Source organism: Muntiacus reevesi, chromosome 9 (assembly GCF_963930625.1).
Source record: "Muntiacus reevesi chromosome 9, mMunRee1.1, whole genome shotgun sequence".
Lineage (NCBI taxonomy): Eukaryota > Metazoa > Chordata > Mammalia > Artiodactyla > Cervidae > Muntiacus > Muntiacus reevesi.
Genome location: NC_089257.1, coordinates 29,930,022 through 29,942,534, shown reverse-complemented (window position 1 = coordinate 29,942,534; position 12,513 = coordinate 29,930,022). Strand labels below are relative to the sequence as shown.

The 12,513-nt window shown below is 40.5% G+C and overlaps 1 pseudogene; it reads left to right on the top strand.

Annotated features, from left to right (window-relative positions):
• The first annotated feature begins 1,880 nt into the window (after nt 1-1,880).
• On the top strand, nt 1,881-2,057 carry LOC136174218 (ATP synthase subunit e, mitochondrial pseudogene; annotated as a pseudogene).
• Nucleotides 2,058-12,513: the final 10,456 nt, after the last annotated feature.

Below are 12,513 nucleotides of genomic sequence, written 5' to 3'. Positions count from 1 at the left end.
ATGACTGAGCATCTAACACACAAGGATCCATGCTGAACCCTTGCAATGAACCCACTGTTGAAAGTCTTTTAGATTTGTGTGATAAAACTCTGTCATGTACTATTTGTCAGTCACGATTAAAAGCACTTGGTCTGTATAACTTTGTTTCATCCTCACCAGGAGCCCGTAGGGTAGAGCTTTTCTTCTAGTTCCTTTAACAGTTAGGGACACTGAGGCAGAAACTGTTCACAAAACTAGCAAGGAGAAAAGCCAGTATCAAACCCAGCTACTCTGGCTCTGATCTCAGGATCTTACCCTGAGGCTGTACTTCTTCCTGGGGAATACCTGGGTGGTGGACACAATGCTCCCTGTGTCAAAGTGGCCAGAACCCTGAACTGATAAGGGGAGTTTAATTTTGATCTAAGAAGGCTTCCCAGATGGTTCAGTAGTAAAAGTTTCCACCTGCAATGCAGGAGACCTGGGTTCAATCCCTGGGTTGGGAAGATTCCTTGGAGAAGGAAATGGCAACCCACTGCAGTATTCTTGCCTGAAAATTCCATGGACAGAGGAGCCTGGAGGGCTACAGTCCATGGGATCACAAGCAGTTGGACACAATTGAACACACAGCACACGAGAAGGAAGGAGCTGTGTTTGGAGAATGGAATGAGCCTGAGAGGAAAGGGGTAGAAGAAGGACTGAGTCCAGATGAATGCTTGAATACCTTGGAATAGAAAGTATGAAGTCAGGTGGGTCCCTGTGGGTCTCCTGGGCATGGAGGCCTTTTATTGTCCTCCGTTTCCTGTAGGCAAGACCAGCCTCCATGACCTTCTCCGAGTTCCAAAGAGCAGATTCAAGCAGTTGCTGATCAAGAGAGGAGCAGCCAAGCCACTTGATGCAAGATTAAAGGGACAAGAGAAGGGCATCAGGATTAGGTAACCCACCATCTGAGACCCACAGCACCACCCTTGAACTATTGCTATAAAACTCTTCATCAAATCCTCCTGGGTTGGGACACATAGTTTTTTGAGGAAGGAACGCACTGTGTCCTTCTTTGCCTGGCAAAGCGATGAAGCTGTTCTTTTCTACTTCAGCCAAAACGCTCTCTGAGATTTGATTTGCCACCAGTGTACAGAGAGGCTGAGCTTTTGGCATCAGGTGAAGGGCAAGAAATGTAGATAGTCTGGTTCTCTGAAGGACTGGAGAACTATGCTTTGGGAACCAAGTGAGGCAGTTAAGCAGAATTGGGAGACTGAGCAATAAACAGTTTGGATGACAGAGATCCACTCCTTCCACAGCAGTGCCAATTCCCTCCAGCCACAGACCATAGGCAGCCCAAGAAAGCATCAGCAGAAGTGATTATGAAGCAAATGGCAGTTATGAGGCAGACACTTTTGACAGTTCCTCCCCAGAGAAGCCTTAGGTACCCCCACTTTCCCATTCTACATCTTCTAACCCAACCCTGTTTTATATTCCTGGGTAGTATTCATCACTGCTTGACATACTTATCTTGTTTTCTTACCTTCCCTCTCACTAGAATGCCATCTTTGTGAATGCAGGAACCATACTTGTCTTGTTCATTGCTTCTCAGTGCCTGGCACATAGCAGCGTGAGTGTGAGCGTGCTTAGCCATATCTGACTCTTTGTGACCGCAGGGACTGTAGCCCGCCAGGCTCCTCTGTCCATGGAATTTTCCAGGCAAGAATACTGGAGTGGGTTGCCATTTTCTACTCTAGGGAATCTTCCAGATCCAGGGATCGAACTCATGTTATCTTATGTCTCCATCTGCATTAGCAGGCAGATTCTTTACCACTGTGCTACCTGGGAAGCTCTGGCATATGATAAGACCTTAATAGTATTTGTTGGGTCTGAACTGGGCTTCCGGCGGGAGGGTCATGGTCAGGATGGTTTCACTGGTGCAGGTCTCTCCGCTCATCGAGCTGGGCAGTTACTCTGCCCTGTTCCTCAGCATGGCCTATGGAGCCAGGCGCTACAATTACCCAAAACCCTGGGCAGAAGGAGAGAGGAGGATAGCAGCTGAGGCGAAAAAGGAGCGGGATAAGCAGAAATGCATGGAGTGAGAACTGGCAGAAGCCCGAGAGGATAGCACATTAAAGTGAGCCTGCCCTTCTCCAGAACAGTGTGGATGAGTAAAGTTTAAAAAACAAACAAACAAACAAAAAAGACCCTAATAATATTTGTTGAGCAAATGAATAAAAGACCCAGAAAGCCAAAGCATAAATTCATGGACCAATCTTTGCCTAGGCAGATGAGAGATGCACCTGGAACCCCCAGAAATAATTCAGAGATGGTCAGTTAGTCTTGGGGTGGAAGTTGAATGTACTGGGACAGAAGTCCTCACCTAGGGATCAAGAGGCATCGTTATTTTGGAATAGTAAAGTCTTGGACAGTTTATTACAAACATCATCTCAGTATAATTACAACCTCTAATTATACATCACCATTTCCATTTAGCAAATGAGAAAGCAAAGGCTCATAAAAAATTAAACAAATCTCTTGCCCCTGGTCCTATAGCTAGTATCTGAAAGAACAAGATGTGAAATCCTGTCTAGCTGTTTCTGTAAGTCACGCCATTTCCATTATACCATGTTTGTTAACATCCACCCTTAGGCCTGTTCCCCACCCTCGCGGTGGATGAAGAGGAAGAGACAGCACACACATAAATCTTTCAAAAGAACAGCTGCAGCATATACCACGTGGGGCCCAAAGTGAAAATCAAGACCAAGCAAACATGACTAAGATCATGGCCTTTGTCTGCTAAGGCACAGTCAAAACAAAAGGGAGATCTGTTTGATGTAGGTGATCTAAAATGATCTCTTCATGGCCAGCTTATGACATAAAAATGTTTTTAAGCTGCTGTTGCACAAAAGTGACTCTGAGCTATCATACTTCAGAGCTCACCTAACTTTAGCTACCAGAGCATTTGACTGATAAAACGTCACTCAAAAGAGGCTGTGGGGTTGTGTATGTGAGGTCTCCTCATTTAAAATTAGCTTCTTTTCCAATCCATGAACACGGTATGTTTCTCCAACTGTTTGTGTCCTCTTTGATTTCTTTCATCAGTGTTTTATAGTTTTCTATGTATAGGTCTTTTGTTTCTTTAGGTAGATATACTCCTAAATATTTTATTCTTTTTGTTGCAATGGTGAATGGTATTGTTTCCTTAATTTCTCTTTCTGTTTTTTCATTGTTAGTGTATAGGAATGCAAGGGATTTCTGTGTATTAATTTTATATCCTGCAACTTTACTATATTCATTAATTAGCTCTAGTAATTTTCTGGAAGAGTCTTTAGGGTTTTCTATGTAGAGGATCATGTCATCTGCAAACAGCGAGAGTTTCACTTCTTCTTTTCCTACCTGAATTCCTTTTACTTCTTTTTCTGCTCTGATTGCTGTGGCCAAAACTTCCAACACTATGTTGAATAGTAGTGGTGAGAGTGGGCATCCTTGTCTTGTTCCTGATTTCAGAGGAAATGCTTTCAATTTTTCACCATTGAGGGTGATGCTTGCTGTGGGTTTGTCATATATAGCTTTTATTATGTTGAGGTATGTTCCTTCTATTCCTGCTTTCTGGAGAGTTTTAATCATAAATGAGTGTTGAATTTTGTCAAAGGCTTTCTCTGCATCTATTGAGATAATCATATGGTTTTTATCTTTCAATTTGTTAATGTGGTGTATTACGTTGATTGATTTGCGGATATTAAAGAATCCTTGCATTCCTGGGATAAAGCCCACTTGGTCATGGTGTATGATTTTTTTAATATGTTGTTGGATTCTGTTTGCTAGAATTTTGTTAAGGATTTTTGCATCTATGTTCATCAGTGATATTGGCCTGTAGTTTTCTTTTTTTGTGGCATCTTTGTCTGGTTTTGGAATTAGGGTGATGGTGGCCTCATAGAATGAGTTTGGAAGTTTACCTTCTTCTGCAATTTTCTGGAAGAGTTTGAGTAAGATAGGTGTTAGCTCTTCTCTAAATTTTTGGTAGAATTCAGCTGTGAAGCCATCTGGTCCTGGGCTTTTGTTTGCTGGAAGATTTCTGATTACAGTTTCGATTTCCTTGCTTGTGATGGCTCTGTTAAGATCTTCTATTTCTTCCTGGTTCAGTTTTGGAAAGTTATAGTTTTCTAAGAATTTGTCCATTTCATCCAAGTTGTCCATTTTATTGGCATAGAGCTGCTGGTAGTAGTCTCTTATGATCCTTTGTATTTCAGTGTTGTCTGTTGTGGTCTCATTTCTTATTTTCATTTCTTATTTTGTTAATTTGGTTCTTCTCTCTTTGTTTCTTAATGAGTCTTGCTAATGGTTTGTCAATTTTGTTTATTTTTTCAAAAAACCAGGCTATTCTACCCAAAGCAATCTATAGATTCAATGCAATCCCTATCAAGCTACCAACGGTATTTTTCACAGAACTAGAACAAATAATTTCACAATTTGTATGGAAATACAAAAAACCTCGAATAGCCAAAGTAATCTTGAGAAAGAAGAATGGAACTGGAGGAATCAACCTGCCTGACTTCAGACTCTACTACAAAGCCACAGTCATCAAGACAGTATGGTACTGGCACAAAGACAGAAATATAGATCAATGGAACAGAATAGAAAGCCCAGAGATAAATCCACGAACCTATGGACACCTTATCTTTGACAAAGGAGGCAAGGATATACAATGGAAAAAAGACAATCTCTTTAACAAGTGGTGCTGGGAAAACTGGTCAACCACTTGTAAAAGAATGAAACTAGAACACTTTCTAACACCATACACAAAAATAAACTCAAAATGGATTAAAGATCTAAATGTAAGACCAGAAACTATAAAACTCCTAGAGGAGAACATAGGCAAAACACTCTCTGACATAAATCACAGCAAGATCTTCTATGACTCACCTCCCAGAATATTGGAAATAAAAGCAAAAATAAACAAATGGGACCTAATGAAAATTAAAAGCTTTTGCACAACAAAGGAAACTATAAGTAAGGTGAAAAGACAGCCCTCAGATTGGGAGAAAATAATAGCAAATGAGGAAACAGACAAAGGATTAATCTCAAAAATATACAAGCAACTCCTGAAGCTCAATTCCAGAAAACTAAACGACCCAATCAAAAAATGGGCCAAAGAACTAAACAGACATTTCTCCAAAGAAGACATACAGATGGCTAACAAACACATGAAAAGATGCTCAACATCACTCATTATCAGAGAAATGCAAATCAAAACCACAATGAGGTACCATTACACGCCAGTCAGGATGGCTGCTATCCAAAAGTCTACAAGCAATAAATGCTGGAGAGGGTGTGGAGAAAAGGGAACCCTCTTACACTGTTGGTGGGAATGCAAACTAGTACAGCCACTATGGAAAACAGTGTGGAGATTTCTTAAAAAACTGGAAATAGAACTGCCATATGACCCAGCAATACCACTTCTGGGCATACACACTGAGGAATCCAGATCTGAAAGAGACACGTGCACCCCAATGTTCATCGCAGCACTGTTTATAATAGCCAGGACATGGAAGCAGCCTAGATGCCCATCAGCAGATGAATGGATAAGGAAGCTGTGGTACATATACACCATGGAATATTACTCAGCCGTTAAAAAGAATTCATTTGAATCAGTTCTAATGAGATGGATGAAACTGGAGCCCATTATACAGAGTGAAGTAAGCCAGAAAGATAAAGAACATTACAGTATACTAACACATATATATGGAATTTAGATAGATGGTAGCGATAACCCTATATGCAAAACAGAAAAAGAGACACAGAAGTACAGAACAGACTTTTGAACTCTGGGGGAGAACATGAGGGTGGGATGTTTTGAAAGAACAGCATGTATATTATCTATGGTGAAACAGACCACCAGCCCAGGTGGGATGCATGAGTCAAGTGCTCGGGCCTGGTGCATGGGAGGACCCTGAGGAGTCGGGTGGAGAGGGAGGTGGGAGGGGGGATCGGGATGGGGAATACGTGTAACTCTATGGCTGATTCATGTTAATGTATGACAAAACCCACTGAAAAAAAAAATTTTAAAAAAAATAAAAAATAAAAATAAAATAAAATTAGCTTCTTTTTATTGTGGTGGATGAGTGAAGGATTTGCCCAATTTTCACTGTCCTTGAAATATCTTTTCAAACATCAATGGTGGAGTCTTTGTCCCACATTTCTTTCCCTCACAACTCTCATGAGAACACTTAACCTTGCTTTCCTGGGTGCAAAGAGAGTCAATGACTAGTCAATAGTTGTAACTAATCAATATTTTATTCCCAATTCAATTTCAACAATGGAGAATGAAGTGACTTTTAAAAGACCAAAGGGAGACACTTTGACAAACATTCCAGAAAGTATACAAAGTTAGGATTAAAATAAAATCTTCAATCTTTTGCTAAGATATTCCATTTCTGTAGATCATTCTTCTAAAGAAATAGTAACTATAAAAATTAGTTTCAATCTTTTAGAAAAGAGATTGAAAGAAAATACACCAAAATATTTAAAGGGCTATATTTGTGTGAAGGAATTATAGATTATTTTTCTCTCTTCTACCAGCCCATCTGTATTTTTTAGATGTTTTATGTTTATGTGAGGTAAAATATTCTACTAAAGTTTATTTTAACTTTTTTCTGAAAGGAAGACTATTTCCAACCCTTCCCTAGGAAAACAGATTTATATCAAATACTTTGTATTTCTTGAAGATTATGGCTTCAGGCTGAGGAGCAGTCTGCATTAGCAGAATCATTCAATCTCTTTCAGATAACTGTATGTGAACTGAAAGATATTTCTGAACATCCCTGAAAGATGCAGGTGCTTTTAAGAAGTATCTTTTGTATCAAAAGAAACTGGGAATTGACAAACCACAGTTCTTATATCTGAATTACATTAGTTACATTGTTAAGTGAGAGAACATGCTGAGGGTGATAGGCAGAATTCTAAACTGGTCCTCCAAATTCTTGGCTTCTTGTGCGTACAAAGCTGCTCCCAGTTATTCAGTCAAACACTAATGTTGTTGTGACCAGATTTTGAAGATTTAATTGAATTCTCAAATCAGTTGACATCAAGATACAGAGAGGTGGTCTGACCTAATCACATAGCCCTTTTAAATCTGGATCAAGAGTTCAGAAGCTGGGAAGTCAGAGATTCTATGCACCAGAGATTTGACACGGCCTTGCAGACTTGAAGACGGGCCATGTGTGGGGACGTAGGCAGTTCTAGCAGCTGAGAGTGGACTTCAGCCGACAAGCAGCAGCAAAACAGTGACCTACTTCAGTCCTACAACCTCAAGGAACAGAATTCTACCAACGAGCTGAGAAAGTTTGGAAATAAACTTTTTTCTCAGAGCCTCCAAATAACAGCCCACTCTGGGCCGTATGTTGAGTTTGGCCCGTGAGACTAAGAGGAGGACGCACCATGGTGTGTTGTACTCCTGTCCTAGAGGAGAAATACATGCTGCTTTAGGTGCTAGGTGTGCGGTGATGTTACTCAGCAATGTGTGTGTGTGTGTGAGTCGCTCAGTCGGGTCCAACTCTGCGACCCCATGGACTGTAGCCCACCAGGCGCCTCTGTCCGTGAGATTCTCCAGGCAAGAGTACTAGAGTGGGTTGCCATTTCCTTCTCCATACTTAACAATAGAAAGCTAACATAATGAGTTGTTGAGTGTTTGCTCAAACTCATGTCCATTGAGTCGGTGATGCCATCCAACCATCTCATCCTCTGTTGCCTCCTTCTCCTATTCTCCTCAATCTTTCCCAGCATCAGGGTCTTTTCCAATGAGTCAGCTCTTCGCATCAAGTGGCCAAAGCTTTAGCAGCAGTACTTCAAATGAATATTCAGGGTCGATTTCCTTTAGGATTGACTGATTTGATCTTCTTGCTGTCCAAGGTACAGAGTATTTATTACGAATGAAGGAAGTTTTGGGCTATACGGAAAGGAAAATTTTTCCTATTTTACCCTCACCTCCAATCCATTTCCCAAATGTGTAATTCACTCCAGAACATTCTGCAGAGTGTTAATGATGATGTTTTTTCTCCTTTACAGAATTTCAATACTAAAGAAATGAGTAATATTTCCCTGGTGGCTCAGGTGGTAAAGAATCCACCTGCAATGTGTCAGACTCAGGTTTGACCCCTGGGTCGAGAAGATTCCCCTGGAGAAGGAAATGGCAACCTACTCCACTGTTCTTGCCTGGGAAAGCCCATGGACAGAGGGGCCTGGGCAGGCTACAGTCCATGGGGTCACAAAGAGTTGGACACAACTGAGTGACTAACACTTTGACTTTGACTGTTGGTAATACTACTAATATAAATAGGTAACATGTAGTATTAGCATTGTGCTAAATACATTATATGCATTCTCACATTTAATTCCTACAACAATCATCTTAAGACAGGAATTATTGTTATCTGCACTTCAGATGAGGAAGCTGAGGCATAGAGAATTACTGAAACTTAGAAATAGTTCTGATTCTAAACCCATTTGCCTGGTGGGGAGTTACTGATGGTATTCAAAGAGTTCATTGTTCTCTTTGTGTTTCATATATTCAGGTCTGTTTGTAAATATGAAAAACTAGGAAACTGAAAGGAATATAAAACAGAGATTACAATGATTAAAACCTCAAATTAAGGTTGATCTAAAGTGAAATTTGACAACCATTTTACCAAAAAAAAGTTTTAATGCATTTTCCTTAGCAGGGTAGATAACACAATTGCTTAAATTAAATAATTGTCTAGACTTGATTGCTAAGATATTTCAATTTTTTTTGTGAGATTTGAAAAAATACCAGGGAAATTTATTTGCCAAGAGTTGAGTCAATCACTTAAGCAGCAATTAAAAATTCCATTGAGAGGGACATAATAATTTGATTCTTTTTATTACATTACATTAATGCAGCTACTTTGAAAAGTCAGGAAGTAAATTCCGTAGAACGAAGTAGCCCAAGCACATATAAGAGGCATTAGAATATTTGCCAACAGTTGGTCAATGAATAGAAACAAAGATTATGTATTTCAAAAAGGCCAAGTGTGAGGAACTCACTGAAGAGTAATGCTTTCCAGTAGAAATAGAATGCAAAATACAAATTTAATTGCAAATTTTCTAGTAGCCACATTTAGAAAAGCAAAAAGAAGTGAAGTTAATCTTAGTACTATATTTTATTTAATCCAATACATCCAACATCCTGGACTTCCCAGGTGGCGCTAGTAGTGAAAAACCCACCTGCCGATGCAGGAGATGCAAGAGACATGGGTTTGATGTATGGGTTGGGAAGATCCCGTAGAGGAGGAAATGGCAACTCACTCCAGTGTTCTTGTCTGGAAAATTCAATGGAGAGAGGAGTCTAGCAGGCTACAGTCCATGGAGCTGCAAAGAGATGCACCCAACTGAACAACTGAGCATACATCCAAAATGCTATCATTTCAACATGCAGTTAATATAAACAGTATTAATGAGGTATTTTGCATTCATTTTTATACTAAGTCTTCAAAGTCCAGCATGTATGCTAAACATAATCCTTCATACCAGTCACATTTCGAGGGCCCAGCCGTCACAGGTGGCTCCCCTTGTACTAGACAGCACAGTTCTGGTGCTGGCATCCTCACTGAGGGTAACACCACACACAGGAAGGAAAGGTTGAAATCGAGTACAGGGGATGGGGCTCCTCATCATTTTACGTATAAAACACAGATATAAATGCAGGGCACAAAAAGATACACACTTTATCTGTGGTATTAAAATTTCACAGAGAGAGTATGTGTTCAGGGTTCTCCAGAAAAACAGAGCCAGTAGGACAGACAGATGATTGAGAGATGATAGATAAACAGGGCATGCATGGACACTCAGTCATGTCCAACTCTTTGTGACCCCATGGACTGCAGCCCACCAGGCTCCCCTGTCCATGGAATTTTTCAGGCAAGAATACTGGAGTAGGTTGCGATTTTCCATTCTAGGGAATCTTGCTGACCCAGGCATCGAACCTCCGTCTCTTGTGTCTCATGCGTTGACAGGTGGGTTCTTTGCTGGCTGAGCCACAGGGAAGCCATATTTATATTATAGCTGAGGCCTGATGCTTCTCATTCTGAAAGGATAAAATGGCATAGAAGAGTAGCTGAAGTAGTTCTGGAGCAAAGCACAAAGATAAGCATACATTCCCCATATCCAGAGGCGGCAATGTAAATATAAATTAAGTAAAATTGAAAGAATGATAAATGTGGCACTAGCTACATTTCAAGTGGCTATACGTGGCTAGTAGTCACTGTATTAGACAATTCAGTATAAAAATTTTCATCAGTGTGGAAAGTTCTATTGGACAATGCTGGTCTAGAGTACTGATGAGTCAAAATTCAAATCCCATTTCCTCACTTGCTATTTGTAACCTTGGGCAAGTTGCTCTATTTTGTCCCTGTTTCCTCACCTATAATATGAGCTAATGATAAAACATCTATCTCAGGAAGTTTGGGGAGGAATAAAGGAGTTCATGCATGCCAAGCAGCTAGCACAGTGCCTGGAATATAATTACATATTTCATAAATGGTACCTGTTTTTTCAGTTATTCCTTTCTGTTGAGGGTTTTTGTTTACTTTTTTAGTTGATGTTCTATTTTGCTTTTGTATCAGATAATATTTGTAGTATTATTTAACCTGAAAAAAAGAAATATAATGCCCACTCAGATAACTTAATTTTTGCCACTTAAATTAAATCATCTTGAAATAATCTCAATCATTTAAGATTTTCTCTCAATAACTCCATTATTAGAGCATTTAAAATATGATTTTCATTTTGGACTGTTTCAGTGACAGAGAACTCATCTTCGTCAAGATTTTAATTAATGCCTCAAATATTGTTATACTATAATTTCATCAGTACCATAATTCAGCTGCTATAATGTCAAGACAACAAATTGCATTAATCAGCGGTGCTTAGTCACACAGAGGTAGCACTGAAACTAACAAGGCCATTGGCAAGAGTCATGTGGGAGGCAGGATGTACCCTTTTTTTCCAAAATTGCCCTTTTAGGTCATTTTATATCATCTAATTCCCATCTCCTACCCTTGTTTTATGGGCTTCCCAGGTGGCGCTAGTGTTAAAGAACCTCCCTGCCAATGCAGGAGACCTAAGGGACTCGGGTTCGATCCTTTGGGTCAGGAAGATCTCCTGAAGGAGGACATGACCACCCATTCCAGTATTCTTGCCTGGAGAATCCCATGGACAGAGCAGCCTGGTGGGTTACAGTCCATAAAGTCGCAAAGAGTTGGACATGACTTAGCACACACATCCTTGTTTTATATTTATCCCCCTCAGTCACTTTTCCAGTGGGTACAAACGTTCCTATTCCTTGTTAGAAATCAGGAGTAACTGGCTGTCTCAAATGATATACATTCTCAGAAAGTGTCACATCCACGAATACACAAATTTGATGCCCACATTGGGAGACTTGGCAAAAATAGAAATTTCTAGTCATCGGCACTGTTGGCTTTTGATCTGTTGAGTTCATGTAGTCTGATTATTTAAAAGCTACCCAGGCATGCTTTCCAGGAGAATGCATGAAGCTTTTGAATGGGTAAAGATTTAGCAGTAAAGAAAGTTGCCAACTTTTAAATTCTATGTGGTACAAATTAGTTTTTATTTGTTTAAAATAAATGTCTGAGGCTAAGCAGTTATAAGAATTCTACAAGCTAAATGCAATAAGGTTCCGTGTCTCCAATGGGCTTCCCTGGTAGCGCTAGTGGTAAAGAACTTACTTGCCAATGCGGGAGATGTGGGAGACCTGGGAAGGAGCCCTGAGTCAAGCAGATCCTCTGGAGGAGGGCAACCCACTCCAGTCTTATTGCCTACAGGACCTCGTGGACAGAGGTCTGGGATGCAGTCCATGGGATGGTAGAGCCAGATGTGACTGAAGTGACTTAGCACGCACACAGATAGGAATACACCTAAAGTCAGTGAAAGCTAGGGGAGATGCTGATGGGCAGTGAGTCTCCCGTTGGTTTGTTCTGGGCCCAGAGAGCACTTACTGAGTATAGAGCATGAGATGCTATTCTAGTTAGACCTTGGATTCAGGTAAACCTTTCCCAATATGATATCCTAGAAGCTTGTATAGTCTGATGAGTTTCAGTGATTTCTGAACTTCCCCCAGAATAATCTAGTGAAGAACTTCAGCATATCTTTGGTGGTGATGGTGGTTCAGTTGCTAAGTCGTGTCTGACTCTTGCGACCCCATGGACTGTAGCCTGTCAGGTTCCTCTGTCCATGAGAATCTCCAGGCAAGAGTACTGGAGTGGGTTGCCATTTCCTTCTCCAGGGCATCTTCCCGACCCAGGGATGAAACCTGGGTCTCCTGCATTGTAGGCAGATTCTTTACCAACTGAGCTACTAGGGAAGCCCCTTATCTTCAAAGGAGATAAAAGTGAAACTGTTCTGGTTTGAAGGAAGATGGATCCCCTCCTTCCTAACCACCCAACCACCACTTTCCTACCAAACTGTTTAATGCCCTAAAGCCCTCTCTCACTTTTCTTTTCTGGCCACACCCCATGGCAT